General features: G+C 33.1%; 2 pseudogenes; one reads left to right on the forward strand and one right to left on the reverse strand.

The window, feature by feature from the left end:
- Positions 1 to 4,328: 4,328 nt before the first annotated feature.
- LOC120193662 lies at positions 4,329 to 7,756 on the forward strand (annotated as a pseudogene).
- Positions 7,757 to 9,216: 1,460 nt separating this feature from the next.
- Positions 9,217 to 11,058, reverse strand: LOC120193524 (annotated as a pseudogene).
- Between the last annotated feature and the right edge of the window lie 9,811 nt (positions 11,059 to 20,869).

The following is a 20,869-nucleotide window of genomic DNA, read 5'->3' on the forward strand; positions in this document are numbered from 1 at the left end:
TCCCAGTGTTCTACTCTCTCTTTCTCTGAATGAAATCGTTTGAGAGAGGTTCGAGATTTGGATTAGAAAATATTATTATTCGATTTTAAAATCAAAATAAAAATTAAAGAAAATACGTTTTTTTTTCTCTTTCTTTTCTTTTATTTCCCACCGACATGACCTCTTCTCCACGCCTACAAGTCCCAACCATCCTTTCAAAATCTTAATCGATAGGATTAACTAAAATATACGTATTTAAATTATATTTTTAAATTTAGATTTATTTAAAAATAATCGAAATAGATGTTTAATATTATTTTAATTAATATTTTAAAATTGATTTTATTAACTGTTAAAAAATTGATAATTAAATTTGACGTATTTATAAAATTTTCGAAATTCTATCTAAAAATATTATTTTCCCCATGAGACAAAATTTATTTAAATTCATATGATAATTAAACATTTTGTGTTAAATTCAAATCTTAATATGTTTTGACTTATATCAGTATATACTTTTAATATAAATTTAATTTAAGTCTTATTATAAATGAATATTGTTTATATTCATTTAATTTAAAATTAAAAAAATTTATTGATCAGTTTATTTGTTATAATAATCAATTTTATTGATAATCTTGTTTATATATTATGCCGATGAATTCAAGTTATTATTGTGACAAAACTTTTTATATAAAAATAATTAAAAACATGCATATTTTATTTGTCCTTGTGAAACCATATAGGCAGCCATTGTAGACCTTTCTCTTTCACTTGCAACTTTGTTTGAAACGGGAAGTTATATCGTACGGCATGTTAGCGTACGGTTAAAATACAATGAAAATAAACTCTATCTAAAATATTATAAAAATATTATCTACGAAAAATCTCGTATTTTAAATTATGCTAAATTGAAAATCTTATTTTCTTTCTAATATTTTAAATTAGATCTATATTTATTATTTTTTAATCTTCAATTAGGATTTTTTAATCATTTTTATTCTATTTTGATTATTTTAACTATTTTTTAAAATCATATATAGCGTCTAATTTTAGTTTTATTTTAGTCATAAACTGTTAGAAAAATAACGATGATGCTAAAGCATTGTTATAAGATAATGTTATGTTATCATTGAAAAAATAAAAAATTCCACGACAACGGGTCTGTTAAATTTTTAACGATTGATGACTAAAATGAAAACAAAATTAGCGTTACGTTAAATATGATTTTAAAGAAAAAAATAGTTAAGTGGCCAAAATAGAACAAAAACAATAGTTAAGATACTAAATGTATAATTATCCTATATTCTATCTTGACGTGATCACAACTAGGACTGAGCATTAGACAAAGTCGAGTTGAGTAAAACAAAAATCGAGTTATTCGAGTTGACGAGTCTTATTTTATAACTAAAATTTGATTTGAATTTTTTCAAGTCAAGTCGGGTTTATCAAATTTGAGACAAATCGAACCGAGTTGAGTTGCTCGAGTTTCTGTTTTAATTTAATTGTAAATATTTTTTATAATATTATGATAGTGTTTTATTTCAATTTAAACAGTTTTCTATAACCATATGCAATACATATATATTTCTTTATTTTTTTCAAATGTGATATACATATATCATACAAAGTCGAGGGACTCGACTCAAACTTGAAAATTAATCCACTAATTATTAAATTTTTTTAAATTATTCGAGTTCTATTTTATAACTCAACTTGAATTTAAATTTTTTCTAAAGCAATTTTATGAAATTATAATTCGAAATTACTTTGAAGCGTACTTTTTAGAATCAAATTTTATTCACCCATAATTACAGTTTGAACTTTGTTTGGCCTGAAGATCAAAGATGACAATTTAATGTCCCTTCTTAACTTGTTCAGAAAGTGATACACAGAAAAACTAATAAGCTATATAGTTGATTTGATTATTAGTATATTTTCAAATAAAAAATTACCAGTATCTTTTGTTTTTATTATTAAAATTTAAATTTTATATATTATTTTAAATTTTATAAAATTATTATACTATATTAAAATATTAACAATTATATAAAACATTATTAAATTATAAAAAAAATATATCTAAAAAATCTTATGAGACAATATAATTGAAATGTGAGTTGTATATGGGTTATTTAGAGAGGTTGCAGGTCAAGTCGGGTTAGATTTTCTGTCCAACTAAATCTAACTTGAAAATTAGTCTTCTCTTGCATTAGACCTGATCCAAGTTTAGGAAAGTCTCCACCCAATCCGAGACCGATTCGATATTTTAAGTTTAAACTCGCACTCGATACAACCTATATATATTTATGTGTGATTCACTTTTAAGTAAAATAAGGACCTAACTGAAAAATAAAACTAAAATAGAAATGATATTATTACAATTATCCTTAAATATATAAATAATAATTATAATATTATGTCATATCAGATCAGAATGAGTAAGATTTTTTCATCCTAAACTCAAATTCGTCTCAAATCCAACCACTTCTAAAAAAATTATTGACTTGGATTTGAATTTTTAAAATAAAATCGACTCAATCTGACTCAATCGATTCTTAATGGAATGACCATCCCTCTACTTGATATGTTACATATATTTTGTCGATAGATTTTTAATTACATTTTGAATAATAATTTGTTGTCTTAAATATTTTTAAAATATAAATTATTAAAAGGTTAAAGTACACAAATCGTCCTCAAATTATAGGTGGTGTTTTGTTGAGTCATGACTGTTAAAAGTTATAAAATACCCCCGACCATAGGACATTGCTTTGTTGAGTCCATCAACTATTAAAAGTTATAAAATGGTCACCCAATTATTTATATTTTTCAATCTCTTCCTTTTAGGGTGTCATTTTGTTGAGTCCCTATTATCAAAAGTTATAAAATGCCCCCTGACCACAGGACATTGCTTTGTTGAGTCACTCTGCTATTAAAAGTTATAAAATGGTCACCCAATTATTTATATTTTCCAATCTCTTTCTTTTATGTTAAAGAATTGACAGTCGTTTGAGCTGGATGTTAATTTGTTGTTTGAGATATGATAAAATATGATCCCAAAACCATTTGAGCTATATAGTCGTTTGAGATTATGAGATCATATTTATCATACCTCAGTCAGCAAGTTAACGTCTAGCTCAGATTGCCGTCAATTTGATAACATAAAAGGACGAGTTTGGAATATATCAATAGTCAGATGACCATTTTGTAACTTTAAATAGTCGAGAGACTCAACGAAACAAACACATTATAGTCGGAGACCATTTGTGTACTTTACCCTTATTAAAAATATAAAATATTATTAAAAATTATAAATAATTTTAAAAGTGTATTAAAAATGACATTTTATATAAAATTTAAGGATAAAATTAGTATTATATTTAAAATTTAATAACTAAAATAAAAAATTAGCATTTCCTATCAATATTTCACGTAATCAAACAAATAACAGTTAAAAGTTTTATGACCAAACTATCATAATTAATAACTTAAATGATTAAAATTTTAATAAATTAATAATATAAATGATTGATATTGTTTTCTCAAAATTAATGATCAAATATGAATAAAACTAAAATAAAAGTTGCAATTCAGGTACTTTACCCGAACATTTTTGTTAAGAGACGCTGTTTAGATTCCTTGACCAGCTCTACCCTTCTGGCTCCTTGGCTCAGTTCTTAATCAGAGTAATAAAGACTAAAACTGCACTGTGCTGAAGACCCGAAAGCAACAAACTGCAAGCAGACATTCAAACAGAGTGAAATAAAAATAAATCAAAACAAAATAAATACAGCTACACAGAGAAAAAAAGGGGAAAGTAAAGGGCTCACTGCACTAAGAAAAATGGCAATTTGATAAGGACTAACACTGTAATTGGGTTTTTGTGGGTCACCCTCCTTCCCAATGACCATCACTCAAACTCTTTTCTGAAAATGGTTTTCAGTCAGAATACTAGCACCCCCCCCCACTTGACTCTTTCCTAAACAGTAAGAGATCCCCAATAAGATTTTAATGAAAAAGAGGGCTTCAACTCCTTCATACATTTGATTCAAAAGCCCCTCCTTTTTCAACTTATTTTCACTCCTTTCTGGTTTCTCTTACAAAAACCTAGGTTTTCAAATCTATGGTTTTTGTTTTTCTTGATGAATTCAGGGTCCTGAGTGCTAGAATTTCTTAAAAGCTCCTACTTTGTTTGGGTTTTTGAGCTTTTCTTACTTCATACTCAGCATCTTTCTGTTTTTAGCTTGCTGAAGAGTTTACTTTTAGTAATGGGTTTTAAGATTCAACCGCTAGTGTCTGGGTTTCCACTGAAGCTTCTGAAGGTAATTAAACTAGAATTTCTTAAAAGCTCCTACTTTGTTTGGGTTTTTGAGCTTTTCTTACTTCATACTCAGCATCTTTCTGTTTTTAGCTTGCTGAAGAGTTTACTTTTAGTAATGGGTTTTAAGATTCAACCGCTAGTGTATCTGGGTTTCCACTGAAGCTTCTTGAAGGTAATTAAACTCTATTCATTTATGAGGAAATCCTGAAATACCGTTTTCGAGCATCATTATGTTTGCTCTATAAGATTTGTGGTTAAAAAAGGGGATTCCTTTGAAGCATATATTTCAAATTCTGTACTTGTCTTTGTTAATAAGGTGATTTTTTCTATACTTGCCGAAAAACCATGGATAACCCTTTTCTTACAACTGCTACTTTTTTTTTTTGCATGTTTGAATCAGTTTAATTTTGGGTTCAAAGGCTTTAGATACACGCAAAGTTGTGATTAATCCTTCAGTAGTAAATGCATGGATGGGAGAGAAGCTATGGCATTATCAGGCGGGTCAGCTCCTTATTATATTCATAGAGTAGTTAATGGGCCTAGTTCTGCATCAGGGACGCACTCAAATATAGCTGCATTTTACTCTCAACCAGGGTTCAGGCCCTCATCTAACCCCCAGGTTCATCTTCAGTCGAACATTGGACCAACTTTTACAGGGGAGCCTAAAACTGTCAGTTCTCCTCATGGCATTGACATGGGTGTACCCTCTGGGGTGCCACCGGGGCAGCCGGTTAAGAAAAAGAGAGGGAGGCCCCGGAAGTATGCTGCTGATGGGCAGGTTTCATTGGGGCTTTTGCCTTTGCCTTCTAAGCCTAAGTCTTCATCAGGATCAGATGCTTCTGGCCAAAAAAGAAAGAAAGGCCGTCCTCCTGGGACTGGGTGGAAGCAGCAATTAGCAACTCTAGGTTAGATTTCTGTTGCATTTTGATGTTTTAATTGGAATGTAGCTAACATGTGTTGCTTGTCTTTCTTTTGTACATGTCACATGTGAATTTGTAAACTAAATTTGCCCTATATTTTTACCTTAATCCCATTATACCATGATGATTTTAAGGGGAGGTTAGAATTCTTGGAGTTTAGAGCTTAGTAGAATTAGAGATGCCTTTATAGTTACCTGTGTTGTGAATATGCTACTTGCTTTCAGGAGCTGTGTTTAACTGCTCTGTTGTTTCTGATAGGTGAATGGATGAACAGTGGAGAAGTAAACCACATCCTTCCAGTTCATCTCACATTTAATACTTAAGAGAATTGATGTTGAGTTTACATCTTTTGCGGTTAAATATGTGTGTAACATCTTTAACATAGCTTAGCTGCTGAGCTATGTGATTTGGAGACAGGTCCTTTCCATATTACTGGCCTATAATGTTTTCTTTTTAGGATTTAGTTGGAGCTTGTTGTTCTTGTTACTTTAATGTGGTTGGAATTGTGGCCTCCTCACGAATTTTGAGAGTAAGAAGACTGATGGATGGGAAATATTATTAACTAACCCTATGATAATACCCTTAAATACGGACTGGACTAAACAGCTCATGTAGTTGTTTATATTTATACACACACGGGGATTACAAGGATATCCATATCCAACAGATGTGTTGTTAAGGTGGTTGGAATTTGAAAAGTATAGAAGGCGGCCTCTGAATTTGTACATTTGCATGCTACTCCACTACTCTAATGTTGAAAATCTCTTTTGAACCAGCTCTTAGTGACTAATTTGTTTAGTGGTGAGTAAACCTTAGAGACAACGTTGTTCAACTTGCTCGAAAGGGCATCGATCTTTGCATAATGCAACTTTGGTACACTACATCATGCAGTGGAATGACTGTTTTCCACTTTGAACTGAGTGAACATGAGTCGGTTTCCCCACTTTAGGTAAACATGAGCTCTTATGAATTGGTATAGAAGGGACACAGGCCACTGCATATGTTCCAAGTTAACATTAATGTGCTTAGTTATATGATTCAATTGCAAATAGTATCAGCAATTTCCTAAGCATGTATAAATTTATTTTGACATGGAATGTGCAATTTTTATATTTTCACAACAAAGGCCAAGAGCTGTCTCCATCTTATCAGGCAGTGGTACAGTTTCTTCTGTAACTCTACGTCAACCAGCATCTTCTACCCCTACGGTGACATATGAGGTTGTGGCACTTGACATTCCTTTGACTTTTCCCTTTTCTTCTTTTTTTTTAAAGTTAAATGTGGAAATTTTACATTTCATGAGTCATGGCTTCTTCGATTCCCAAATGTCTTGCTAGCTTCTTTATTAGATTTCTTGAATGGCAGTTTGAAATGTTGAACCTGAATATGTGCTTCTTTCTCGCCTGCATAAATGCATTTTGCAAAATCATAGTATAAAAGCCTAAATTATGTACTAGCTTGTCTGTTTGTGTGTGCTTTTTTTTTTGGCTCTTCATCTATATAGGTTTTCTGCCAATGAAATTGTCATGTCATGTTTAGATTTGTTTATGATCCATGTAATGTCTGATTTTTCCATCTTATATATTTAGCCTTCTGAGTTTCCATTGATAGTTGTGCAGCTTGGTGGGAACTTATTTGATCTGTTTTAGCTTTTATTAGGGTCGTTTCGAGATACTATGTTTGTCTGGTTCTTACTTGCTTGCCGAGGAAGGTGGACCTCACAGTCGAACAGGTGGCATAAGTGCTTCTCTTTCTACTCCTGATGGTCAAGTCATAGGTGGTGGGGTTGCAACATTGATTGCATCAAGCCTGGTTCAGGTATCCTTTTTATTTCTCCAAATTTCACTTATGATTGTATTTTGACATTTACTAATTAAATCGGGTGAGTTTGAGTAGGTTTGTATTTGCATGAGCACAATAAGTGCTGTCTGAAATGAGTGAGTTTGAATAGGGGAGATATGTCATTTAAATATACATGTGTGATCCAGATAGTGTTTTCAGAGGGTGAAAAAAATGAGAAAGCTATGGCATGACTCTTTATGCATATGATTCTAAGGTATTATATGCACTTGCTGCAGCTGGTGGCGTGCAGTTTTGTTTACGGGGGATCTAAAACTAAGATCAAACAACTGGCTAGCCCAAAAGGAATGGATTCCATGCCCCAATTCTGCAGTGAAACAACTACGCCAGCAAGTGCAGCTCCGACTCAACATTTCACTGCCCCTCCTGTGAGTGTTTGGCCCGGTTCACGTCCGGTTGGTCTGAGAAACCCTATTGGAGATATTGACTTGATGCGAGGATGAAAAGTTTAAAATCTTCCCGATTCGTCCTATAGGGGCAGTAGGTTTCTGCTAACTTAGATTGTAACAAAGTTGCTGTTCGTCTAGCTTTGGGTGGAGGGACGCATGCTTAAACTGTGAAATCCAACCATTATTATCTGCATCATTTCAAGTTTAGATGAACAAAATATGAAAAATCAAGTGAACTTGTTAAAGCTGTTTGTCCACAAAACAAGGGTCTAAACTCTAAATTGATCATTAGTGTCCATTTTACAAACCTGGTATTCTGCAATACAAATTTTACAAACCTGGAATAAAAGCTCTGGATGAGTTTTAACCTCGATCAGTTTGTGATCTCTCCAAGGTAATCAGCCAGCTTTCATCTTCCCTCCTCTTTTTCACTGGCCATTCCAGTAGCTTCTTTATATCATACTGCCTTAACACCATACATATAACCTTATGATAACCCCACCTCAATATGAAATGCCAACATTGGACTTTTAAGCACGAGACTTGAAAGAAAAAGGTTTATTAATAATGATGAACAACGTATACATACTCTTATAAAATGATTTATTAATAAAGTACATATTTTTATAAATGTAACTGTTCAAGTTCAGATCTTTTAAGAACAACAATACTTTTTTATTCAATGCATAATATGTAATTATTTTATTAGAGGAATGTTAAAAATATATTTATAAAATTATTCTCAAAATTTATTTTTATTTAATGTTCACCACATAAAGATTCTAAAAGAAAAATTACTTTTCAAATCCAAATCAATTTTTAACTTTTTAAACTTTTACATGTAAAATTATCAAATATTATTTCAGTATAATCTATTTTTTTTTAATTTTTAACATCATCTTTACATTAAATATTTTGATTGTAGTATAATATCAAAAATCACTTTGATTATTATTTTTTAAAATGCTTTAATCCTTAATATTCATTTTGAAATAAAATAACTCTTATTTAAATAAAATTTATTACTTAACTAATCATCAATATTTTATATTTTCTACCGATTAAACATGTCATTCTAAAAGAATTACTATAAATAAATACTTTTAAAATTAATTTAAGCTAATTAAATAATGACACGTAATTAAATAATAAATTTAACTATTTGTTAACGAATTTATATTTAGATACCACTAATTAAAAAATATAAACTAAAACATCAGAATCAATAAACACAACAATGCTAATATTTTAATACTAACATTAGATTAAACCTTAACCGATCATAATTACATGACAAAGTCAAATACTCAATGCCCAATATAAGGTTTTAGCAGGTGAAGCACGTAAAATCAAAATTTTGGGCTTCTCCCAATATCATTGTTTTTTCCGAAACAAATAACACCCATATTTCTGGGTATTTGAGGATTTTTGGAAAATTGAACGAACATGAAAGAGCGACGAGAAGTTTGACGAGAAGTTTGAATACCCTTGGAACTATTATTTTAAAATTTAAAAACCGTAACTGACTAAGATCTTTAATGAAAATAAGATTCTTTTACCATTGAAATCGCTTAACGTGAATCAATGTGAACTATTCATATGTAGACACATATATAGATGATATAGAATTGAAATAAAACAATAAAATTACATATTTATCTAAATTTGTCTAAACTTCCATGAAATAGTATTATTTATCCATAGGGGTTCAACTAGTAAATCTAGTATAGTTTAACCCATCTCAATAGATGGAACACAGAAACATTACCGGATTAGATTTTATTCATATAAGTATTTACTTGGCCTGAGGTGATGAAGGAACTCCCCAAGACATCAACCTAGCAGTTTCTTTATATCCTTCTGCAAAAAACATCCAAGCCAATCAATTATTAGCTTTATCATTTAATTGATGTGATGCAAAATGAATGGCACAAATGGGCCTTTACCTCGATGCTAAGAGGAGAAGTGGTGGGAGCATAACGATCAACGACGTGTCCCTCCTTGTCCACCAGGAACTTGGAGAAGTTCCACTTGATATCGTCCCCAAGGAGTCCACCTTTGCAGGACTTCAGGAATTTGTATATTGGAGCAGCCTTCTCGCCATTGACATCGACCTGTACATCAAATTACAAGACGATGAAGTCGGTTTCCATGATACTCAACTCCAATCAAGAGTAGGATACAGGCCTAAAGGCATCTTGGGATGAGGGGAAGAGCTGATATCATAACTGAAAATGCCTGATTTTATAATTTTGCGGCTTGTGCAACACCAAACATCTTATCAAAGAGACAAACAGGATAAAGTGTTTTACAGACTGGAAAAGACTGGTTATTTTCAGCAATGAAGATTCAAATATGAGATAAAACTACACTATAAGAGTATTTGACCTATTCTGAGAGCTCAAATGAGTTCGTTTATATGCATCTTTTTTCTTTTTGGACTGTTTACATATCTTTAATTCCCAACACTAGATAGATCTTATCACGCCATAAGCTTGCAATGCACCAAGTAGAAACCCCACCGCACCGGAGGTGACCGGTGCCTTTCACCAGAGATTCAAATCATATTTGGCTTCAAGTTGTTCAGAAACATTAATTATGTAATTACAATCACCAAAATCATTCATATATAGCCAAAGGGTATACCTTATCAAATATGGGGTATTCAGCTTTAAATCGAGTGCAAGCAAACTCCAAGATCTGTTCATTGTTCCCTGGCTCCTGACCTCCAAACTGGTTACACGGAAACGCCAGAATCTCAAAACCTGAAAGAACAATGCATAAAACTGAAGGCACTGTACAATCTACAAACATGGAGCTAATATGATGCTAAAACAAACCTTGATCTTTGTATTTCTCATACAATTGACTGAGCTCAGTGTAGTTGGAGTTGGTCAAGCCACTGTATCAACATTTAACCACCAAATTAAACTCTATGTATATCTGGAAGATGAGCTAAAAATCGAAAAAAAAGGCCAACATCTACATATTTAATCCAATGAATCCTTGTTCATGAACAGTTTAGCCTTAAAAATGTCTACTTTGCTACCCAAAATTGAAATTGAGAGGTACCATTGTGATGCAACATTGACAATCAAGAGGACCTTGCCCTTGTAAATGCTTAAATCAACGTCATTTCCTCTTGCATCCTGAAGAACCAATATAATTCAAAGACAAATTAAATTCGAAGTCAAATTGATTTTGTCTATGGATAAAAAATTATACCCAAACCGACCTTAACAGTGAAGTCATGAATAGATTCCTTGGAGGATTGAGCAGCCATGGTACGATCAAATCTCAAACTACCAGCGAGAGACCTCTGAAGCTCTGTTTGGATTGACTGAGAAACCAGATGAACTGGCGATACCTGAGGAAGAATAAAAGGGTTTGCTTGGAAGTGGGTGAGATACGCTTTCCCAAAAGAACAGAAGCAGAATCGGCAATTGTGCTTAGATGTCGTCGAAAGAGCATATTTAAAGTAAAACAGGAACCTTTTGGAGCCTTGTGAAAAATCTTGGCTTGGGGGGCTCACGTTTGTAGGATCGTGAAGATGGTACTTACACGTGGAGTTTTAAGCTCTTTACACGTCTGATAAATCAAGGCCATCTGTTGAGGTGGGTCGGGATTTCTTGCATCTGGAAATACGTAATGGTCCAATGGAGCCAATTTAGCAACTTTCTGTAGCTTTCCCGAAGAGATTTTCGATTAGGAAGAAGAAACGTGTGGATGAAAACACCGTTCGATCTTGTTAAGCTATTTAGATTCTCCAGATGGACGTATAAGCTATTAAAGGTGTAGACATTAATTTTGGTCTGCCCAGTTAAGCGCTTAAATTTTGATTCTTTCCAATTTGGCCATAAATGCATAATTTTGATAAGTAAATAAGCCTTATAATTTTTATTTTTTTCAATTAAGTCCATAAACTTTAAATTCTATTCATTTTGATCCTTAATTTAAAATGAGTTAATAAATTTGGATTAGTTTCTTAATTAAATTTCAGTTCAGCCATAATTTATATGTTTAAATAAAATTATGGTCTTTAGACTTCTAATTGATTCCAATTTAGTCCTAACTTTCAGGTTTAAATAAAATATAGCCCTTTTGATTTATGATTGGTTAAAATTTGATTCTAATAAAATTCACTAATAAGCTTTTAAACCCCGAATTTCTTTCTATCTTCAATTCAGCATATTTTGACACATTTGTTACTTTTTATGCATTCTTTTACCATCTTTTTGTTAACATCCCATACAACATTTCATTTCTCACATGTAACTAATTCTCGAACCTAACATTAATATTGATGTTGGATGCAGACTAGATTCACGAGAGTAGTCGGTCGTAGCTAGTAAAAAATGACGGGTGGTGATTCCATCCAATTGACGAACTTTTCAATGATTCAAGATTTTTGAAGAACCACAACGATCTCGACAGGTTAAAGTTATGGATTTCATTAACCAACGACCAATCATTTGACATAAATCTATCACAGGATTCGCATTGCAAAACATGTCCGCACTTACACATGCTAATAATTGCTTATTGCAGTGTTTATTTGTAAAAGGGGGGAGGGGGTAAACAGAAGAAGCAATGGTGATAAATACTTCGTAATACAGTTTACAGTTTTCACTCACAATCTTGAAAGCAATGATTTTTTCATTTCAGATCCACCTTCATTTTTTGCTGCCTTTAACCGCTAATATTGTAGTATCTCTTTCACTTTCATGAGGACTTTGTCGCAACCGGTTTTCGTCCGGGCACGAATTTATTTATTTGGTGGAAAAATTGATGTGAATAAATGGTTTTGAAAATAATTTGAGAGTCGCCATCGGCCTTTTGGGTCAGGTAGATCGAATACCTAAAAATTATTTTTTAAAAGAGTTTTAAGAAAACATCAATTAAAAAATGAACTGATCTGCGTTTATAACCAAAAATTCGTACTTTTTAATAATAAAAGGGATTAGTGGTCGGTTACGTTTAAGGAAGGATTAGCACCCCTACAACGCCCAAAATTGGTACTTTTTAATTATAAATTGTATCTGTTATTAGAAATTTAAAAATTCAAAATGTATTTAATTTATAATCCTATTTAATTTAAATTTATTACTATAATTTTAAGAAAATATATTAATATATATCTTTATTTTTATAAATAAGATATTTATTTATTTAGAAATATCAGAAAAGGGCTTCTAGTTGCTTTAAGACAACTCCTTTCTTAATATTAATAAATAAATAAATGTTAATAAAACATTTATCTAAAAATAATTAAAATATATTAATATATGATTTATAAAAATAGGACATTTATTTATTTAATAATATTAGAAAAGGACTTCTAGGTATTTTAAGACAGCTCTTTTCTTAGATATTAAAAAATAAATACATATCAAAATATGTTTATTTTTCTTAAAAGTAATTTATAAAATTAAATTTATAAATAGGATTTTTATTTAATAAACAAATAGAATAAATAAATAAATATTATATATATATTTATATAACTTAATAATAAAATTATCATGAAGATAAAAATTTAAACATATATCAAAAGTAATAATAAAATAAAATAATAATAATTAAAATTAAAAGTAATAATATTAAAAACTAATGGATCATATTTATAAATATATGAACTTAAAAATGTAAAAATAATAAAAATTATAGTTAAAATTAAGATTATATAAAATTTAATGATCAAATTATAAAAATATAAATATTTAAGAGACATGATTAGAATTATCCTAAAATATAAATACTAGTAGTAATTAACCATTATTTATTTAATCGATGATAAAAATAGAAATATTAAAATTATTAGGGACTAAATGTGATATTTATCCTAAATATATTATTTAATACTGGTAAGGATTAAAACATAATAAAATAAAATTCGAAGACTAAATTAAAACATTCATAAGTTAGTTTCAGTGACTAAAATGAATAATTACAAAACACCGATGGCTACTGAAAGGGTTTAGCCATACATGTAAATTACGCATATACCCCTTCCCAAAATGACGTCGTTCGGGAAGGGGTATATATACCTCTTCATAGCTGGCCCGAAGGGCCAGCAGCCTCATTATTCTCTTCTTCTTCTTCTCTCAAAAACGAGAGAAGAAGAAGCTCTCTCGTCCTTATCTCTTAATTCCCTCACCGGAGGGAATTCCGGCGCCGATAGCCACCGCCAACCTCACCGCCGGCCACCGCCTCTGGTGGCCGGAAAATAAAACTTTATACCACAATGTAGATCGGATCGTCCTAATGATGATTCCGGTATTTGTTTACCTTAAAAAGCTCCCAATCAGAGCAAATCTATGAAAATACCTTCGGTTTTCGAAGGTTTGTTGTGGAGCGTGGAGGTGCGTGGTTACTCCGGTGGTGGGGTGGCTTTCCTCGGTAAGGTTTCTTTCGATTTTTATCTCGTTATTTTGGTGTTTGATGGTGGTTGGATTGCTTGCTGTTGGTGTTGTTGTCTCCCGTATGCTGGCTGTCCTCCCTCTTTCTCTTTGCAGGTGTGGTGGCTAAAAGCCACCACCGAGGCTCTCATCGGACCGGTCCTAGAGATGATTTCTAGTGAGTCACCGAACCTGTGGTGACTCACCGAAGAACGGGATGCGTGGACGGCTGGAATGACTCCTCTGGGAGCTTCGATGGGCGTCGTGGCAGTGAGGTAGCGACGTGGGGCGGCTGACCGTTGGCAGTGGCTGATTGGAGCACTTGGCAGTAGGGGGATGAGGCAATGGTAGAGGCGGCGCCGCGTGGCAGCTGGGAGCTTCTGGAAGCAGCGGCGGCTGGGGCTAGGGTTAGAAAACCCTAGTTGATATGTTATAAACCCTAAAAGGTTTGGGTCATCTGTTTTGGGCCATTTCTGATCTGGCCTGGTTGTAATCGGGCCTCATTTTTGGGTTTGTAATATTTATAATAATAATATATATATAAATATAAATAATAATAATAATATTTATAATAATAATAATAATTTAAGTAAAATAAAAATTAGTGTCTACAACTGTCCCTCTTTGCTCATTCTTGTGTTAACAAGAATAGAGCAAACACGAAAAAGACAATAATTTTTTCATTTAGCTTATTTTGAGTAATATGAAAATGTTGAAAACATTCTGCCCAGAGGTCTTATGAATGACCCTGAGGGTTTGAAAACATCAAAAAGTTCCCGAAGGCTTTTTGGAAACATCATGCACTGCAGGACTTACAGATGACCCTAAGGTTTTGAAAACATCAAAAAGCTCCCGAAGGCTTTTTGGAAACATCATGCACTGTAGGACTTACAGATGACCCTGAGGGTTTGAAAACATCAAAAAGCTCCCAAAGGCTTTTTGGAAACATCATGCATTGTAGGACTTACAGATGACCCTGAGGGTTTGAAAACATCAAAAAGCTCCCGAAGGCTTTTTGGAAACATCATGCACTGTAGGACTTACAGATGACCTTGAGGGTTTGAAAACATCAAAAAGCTCCCGAAGGCTTTTTGAAAACATCATGCACTGAAGGGCTTACAGATGACCCGAAGGTTTTGAAAACATCAAAAAGATCCCGAAGGCTTTTTGGAAACATCATGCACTGAAGGACTTACAGATGATCCTAAGGTTTTGAAAACATCAAAAAGCTCCCGAAGGCTTTTTGGAAACATCATGCACTGTAGGACTTACAGATGACCCTGAGGGTTTGAAAACATCAAAAAGCTCCCGAAGGCTTTTTGGAAACATCATGCACTGTAGGACTTACAGATGACCCTGAGGGTTTGAAAACATCAAAAAGCTCCCGAAGGCTTTTTGGAAACATCATGCACTGTAGGACTTACAGATGACCCTGAGGGTTTGAAAACATCAAAAAGCTCCCGAAGGCTTTTTGGAAACATCATGCACTGTAGGACTTACAGATGTGGGAAATAGTTTACTAAGTAAGAAACTATGGAAATCGTTTTCTTACTATTCAACAATTTCATTTTCAGAAAAGATTGAATGAGAAACTATGGAAATCGTTTTCTCATTATTTTTCAAAATAACATGTTGATTGGGTAACATGCCCCAATCTTAAGATAATACTGTTGGAAATAGTTTACTAAGTAAAAAAACTAAGGAAATCATTTTCTTACTTTTCAACAATTTCATTTTAGAAAAGATAAAATGAGAAACTATGGAAATCGTTTTCTCATTATTATTTGAAATAACATGTTGATTGGGTAATATGCCCTAATCTCAAGATAATTTTCATTCTTGTGGATTGCATCCATCACTTCTTCAGATGTTTGCATGATTCCTGTATTTGCGGTTTTGAATACCTTCTTCTTGTAAGGTATTTCTTACCATGAATATTCTTGTTATTCCGAAGATCTGTAAAACTTCATGTTTGAATGCACTTAAATGTATCAATGTAATGCATTGTCTATTGTATAAATGATGTTTTTATGAATGCATGAATGTTGATGCAATCTTTATTTGTCTTCAAAGTGGTGAACTTGGTCTTCCTCTAGTTCATCATTTATTGCCAGGGTTACCTCTGGATATCAATGTAGCAATTTATGCTATCAAGCTTACATTTTTGTAGAATCATCTGATCAACTTGTATCTTTGCTGTCTTCTTTGCTTTATGAAAGTCTCAGAAGAAATGTTTCATTTGTGGAACTCTTGCTGTAGTCAGAGCTATGACTTTGATGCCCCATCTTGTCTTGGATAAAACCAACTTTATTTGCTTAGACTTGTGTGTAAATCCCATAAATCTTTCATCTTTGAAAAGAGAATCTATCATCTTTAAAAAGAGAATCTATCATCTTTGAAGAGTGTAGATGTAGATATGCCTGACTCAGCAGGGATTAATTAGGAGAGTAGAGTCTGTTCTAATTTAACTCTTGAAACATCACAAGGAAGATTTATTCCAATTCTTTTCATGTCTCCACATTTAATTGGTTCTCAAACAAGGCAACTTGAACCATATCATGTCGAGATGCTTAACCACAACCTGTCGTTCAACTAGTTTCTTGTTGTTAAAATTTCAGCTCTCCCTTATGTGGAAAGAAATCTTCATTATATCTACTTCTAATCTTGGGGTTGAAGAAGACAAATTTCATCTTGGATCAATAAATGGAAACCATATGATCGTAACATTGGTTCAGCATCAGAATAGCAGGTTCATAAAATATTTGACAGTGCATTCATCCTTTCCTGTGGCTTCTGCTCAGATGTTCGTAAAATATTTGACAACACATTCATCCTTTTTTGTGGCTTCTGCTCAGATGTTCGTAAAACATTTGACAACACATTCATCCTTTTTTGTGGCTTCTGCTAAGATTTCTTAATCATTGAAGCTCTTTGCCTAGTGTTCAAAGCTTTTGAATGATGTCACAAGACCATTTGAGAACAAAAACTCAGTGGGGATTCAAGTGTAATGTTGGTATGACCAAAACGTTGGTCAAATTCACAAGATATGCTGGTGTCGAATTGAATAGGAGACACTAACTGATCTTGATATCATCTCGGGCAAAGACAAATGTGATACTGATCACGTTTTCTTCTATAATGATCTTTGTAGAAAGTAAAAACACATCAACTGTAGGATCCATGTACATAAAAAGGTTCATGAAATTCTTGCTGCTGGGGATGAAATGCACGTGATAACCCAAAATAGATAAAAACTCATTTCAGCCTGGCTAACAATAATGACCCCAGTAACAACGGGAAATGTTAATACATGTAAGTCGAGCTTCTCTCTTCAATGTCATCAAGTAAGCAAAAACTGATGTGAAAAACAGCTTCATAATCCCAATAGTATGGTTGAAACTAACTGCCACGAATCTCAAAGAAATATTTTCAATTGTCACTGACACACAGAATACAAAATTCAAAGCTGAGATCTTGAGGAACTGAACCCTGGATCGAGTAGTCTGCCTGGGGATCATCTTTATTCATGCAACCGTAATGTAGCTTAACAAAGAACATACTATCATGTGACATACGGTTAAGAAGATTAGGTATTTGAAAACATACTTGCTGAGTAAACATTTGTTCAACAACATGATCATAATGTAACTGCCTGATGAACGAAGCAATTATGTATAGTCAGCTCGACTGTCACTGTTTCACCATTTTCATTCTTCATATCTTTCTGTCTCATTAGAAATATATTCTTAAATCAATGATCTTGACACAGGATGATATGGGCCTTCAACATGCCCCAACATTTGCTAATATGAGCGTTCAAAATATATCAACATTCTTGATTCTGATTGAAATGGGGTTTCAGCATGCCCCAACATTTGCTTCTTGTTAATCTGAGCCTTCAAAATGCCCCACATGGATCTGTCTGAAGGAACCTTTAAAATGCCCCAACATTTGCTGATACAGATGCTAAAAGTATGCTCAACATTACTTCTTGTTGAGATGGGCCTTCAAAAATGACCAAATATTCATACTGACGTGAGCCTTCAAAATGCCCTAATATTCTATTTCTGTTTGAAATAGGCTTTCAAGATGCCTCAATATTCTGCTTGTGATTCACTCTCAATGTCTGTTTGACTGAAATGTCATAATCCCCACAAGGTCCAATTTTGACAATGAACTTTTGTAGGTACTTGTGGCTTTATTCATGCTCCAAATCTATTTATCTTGAATACTCTTCTCCTGGTATCACGAAACATCAGTGTTGTCAAGTAACTGGAGAAAATCTCTTCTTATTGTCACATAATTAAGAAGTACTCAATCATTCTGACAGAAACGTATGAAATATGTGTCTTCTGAATGAGGTGACCATTTTCTGGATCTGGAGGGATTTAGTCAGACAGAGCAATAGCTTGGTAATCCATTCCAGGCTGACACAGTGGCTTATCATCTTTCATTGAAGGCCATATCTGAAATATACTTTTCTGTGGGAGAGAAACCAATTTATATGAACGGTAATCTGATGCAATGGCAAGATTACATATACAGTGGTATAGTCTCTTGAAACATCCACACCCATGCAACATGTTGATTCTGATAACAACTCATTTGATTATGAAGTGATCTTTCAGGATGATTTCACAGATATTGATAGTTCTTTCTGATACCAAGGAAATCTTGAATTCTGATTCTGATGAGGAGAGTAAACTGTTATACTTGACAAAAATGAGATTCTCAGAGGCTGAGGCTTCAATAGCCATGGAGAGATGTGGTCCGAATTCATCAATTTCAGAGTTAACAGATTTTATATGTGCTGCTTAAATGGCTAAAGCTGCTGACACACTTCTTCCGGTAGAAGATAGGAAGCCATTTGTGCAATGATCCTAATTTCAAGAAAAGGCAAAACTCGGGCAATGATTTGTGGAAAATGAAGAAACAGAGGAAGCTTAAAAAGAAGCTTCTTAATGAAGACAATCATACAGTTCATCTTCTAAATCCAATGATTGGTTTTTTGAGGTTCTTACTTAAACAGATCAGATAACTCAAAGAACACTTCCAGAAGATGCTATTAGGCATCCTTATTTCTACTACGAGAAAGTGTCACTTGATCCAGTTAATGTTTGGACTGGAATATCACAGTACTTATTCGATGTAGAGCCAGAATTTGTAGATTCAAAACATTTTCATGCTGTTACACTGAAAAGGGGCTATATTCATAATCTGCCAATTGAGAACAGATTTCCTCTTATCTTGTTTCCTCCATGTGCCATACATGATGCTTTTCCATTGAAAAAGTTGAACAATTTATAAACATGTACAGGAAGTGCCAAATTGACATAAATGATCTGTAAGGCTCTTGAAGCTTATGACGATGAGTCACCTTCGAGTATCCAGAAGTATTTTCTTGATGAGTGCTGAAAATGGAATCTGGTATAGGTTGGAAGGAATAAAGTTAATCCACTTGAACCTGATGAGGTGGAAATGCTTCTAGGTTTCCCTAAAAACTATACATGAGGAGATGCTAGAGACAAGTTCCCCAGTGATATCAATGTCCTGTCTCTTTTCTCTGGAATCAGTGATGCAGAGGTTACCTTCTACTGTCTTGGCATACCTTTGAAAACAGATGTACAAGAACTAAATGATGATCAGTTGGAGCAATTGATGAGTAGATTTGTCGAATTCAACCTTACTAGAAGATTTTTGTTGGTGCATTTTCTTGCAATGACTGCTACGACAACTGTCTCTTCTGCTACTCCAATATATCCCACTCTTTTCGAATCATGGAACGGTTTGGCTGATAGTAGAACTGGGTATCTCATCTTTTGGAATCATGTAACCAATGTTACCCAATATGAAAGGCATACAAATGTAGAATCTGTTCCAATGTCTTATTCTGTGCCATAAGTCCTCAATATTCAAATTCAGCAATCTTCTAAAGGACATAATGAATATCATCTTGACAAAGAAAATGATCGGCATAGAAGAAGTAACAATGATGTATCAAGACTTGAGCCAGCATCACGGTATAACCAGAGTGCAGGTAGTGACTTGTTCATAGCTCTATGATGTAATCTTCTAGAGAACATGAATTAATGGTTGGGGAAAATAATCTGTCTGGTGATGCTTATCGTCCTCAGCATGGGATAAACGATAATCTTTCTTGATGAGCTACTAATAATGTCATAGGAGAGTGTCACAAGTTCAATTCTCCAGACTTTTTGGCTTCTTGGACCACTTGCCTTTAAAAATGTGAAGAGCTTCATCATTCTGGCTTCGTTCATTCTTCTTCTACAACTGAGGTAGAATAAGCAATAATTGCTTCAAGGACCTTTCTCATTTGAGACTGTCCTATTTGAAAATGTTTTTTTCTCATTTCTTTATTGAAGAATGAAAGAATTTTGCAAAGTGTTGCCTATCATAGGTTCACAATGGAATCAAATCATAAACATGAATTCAAAGAATATCAAAAGAATCAACAATTCTTTAATGTTTGAGAATTATAGCTCTTTGACAAGTATCAAAATTTGGGTTGGTTTCAGGATGGCTTTCCTATTTTCTATGGTTACATCTATTTAAGATGTCACTCCTCTCTCTCTTTGTGAACTTTGTCACATGCCTCACTTTAAGGACTTGGTATTTTAACCGGATGCGTACAAAATGACGCAACTAGGATTGTCAATTACTAGACCTTCTAGAGTTCTTCCATTTCAATTCTTTGGAATTTTTCATTTAGACTCATCTAATCAAAGTAGTGCGAAAATATTGGTCTAAAAATGAAATTTCTGAGTGCTTGTGTGAAGTTGACTATAACAGGTGTTTCGTAACTCCCTTAGTCCATTTATTAACACATTTGCCATTTTGGCTAGCTGAATTCAGCTTTATTGTATATAATAATATAATCACCTTTATCAGGCTAATTGAAACTTATCCATAAAGCCGGGGCGATTAACCAATTGCTCTAGAGGGACAGTTTTATTGCATATAATAGTATAATAGACTAGC

The sequence above is a fragment of the Hibiscus syriacus genome, unplaced genomic scaffold, assembly GCF_006381635.1.
Source record: "Hibiscus syriacus cultivar Baekdansim isolate YM2019G1 unplaced genomic scaffold, ASM638163v2 tig00116996_pilon, whole genome shotgun sequence".
Taxonomy (NCBI): Eukaryota; Viridiplantae; Streptophyta; class Magnoliopsida; order Malvales; family Malvaceae; genus Hibiscus; species Hibiscus syriacus.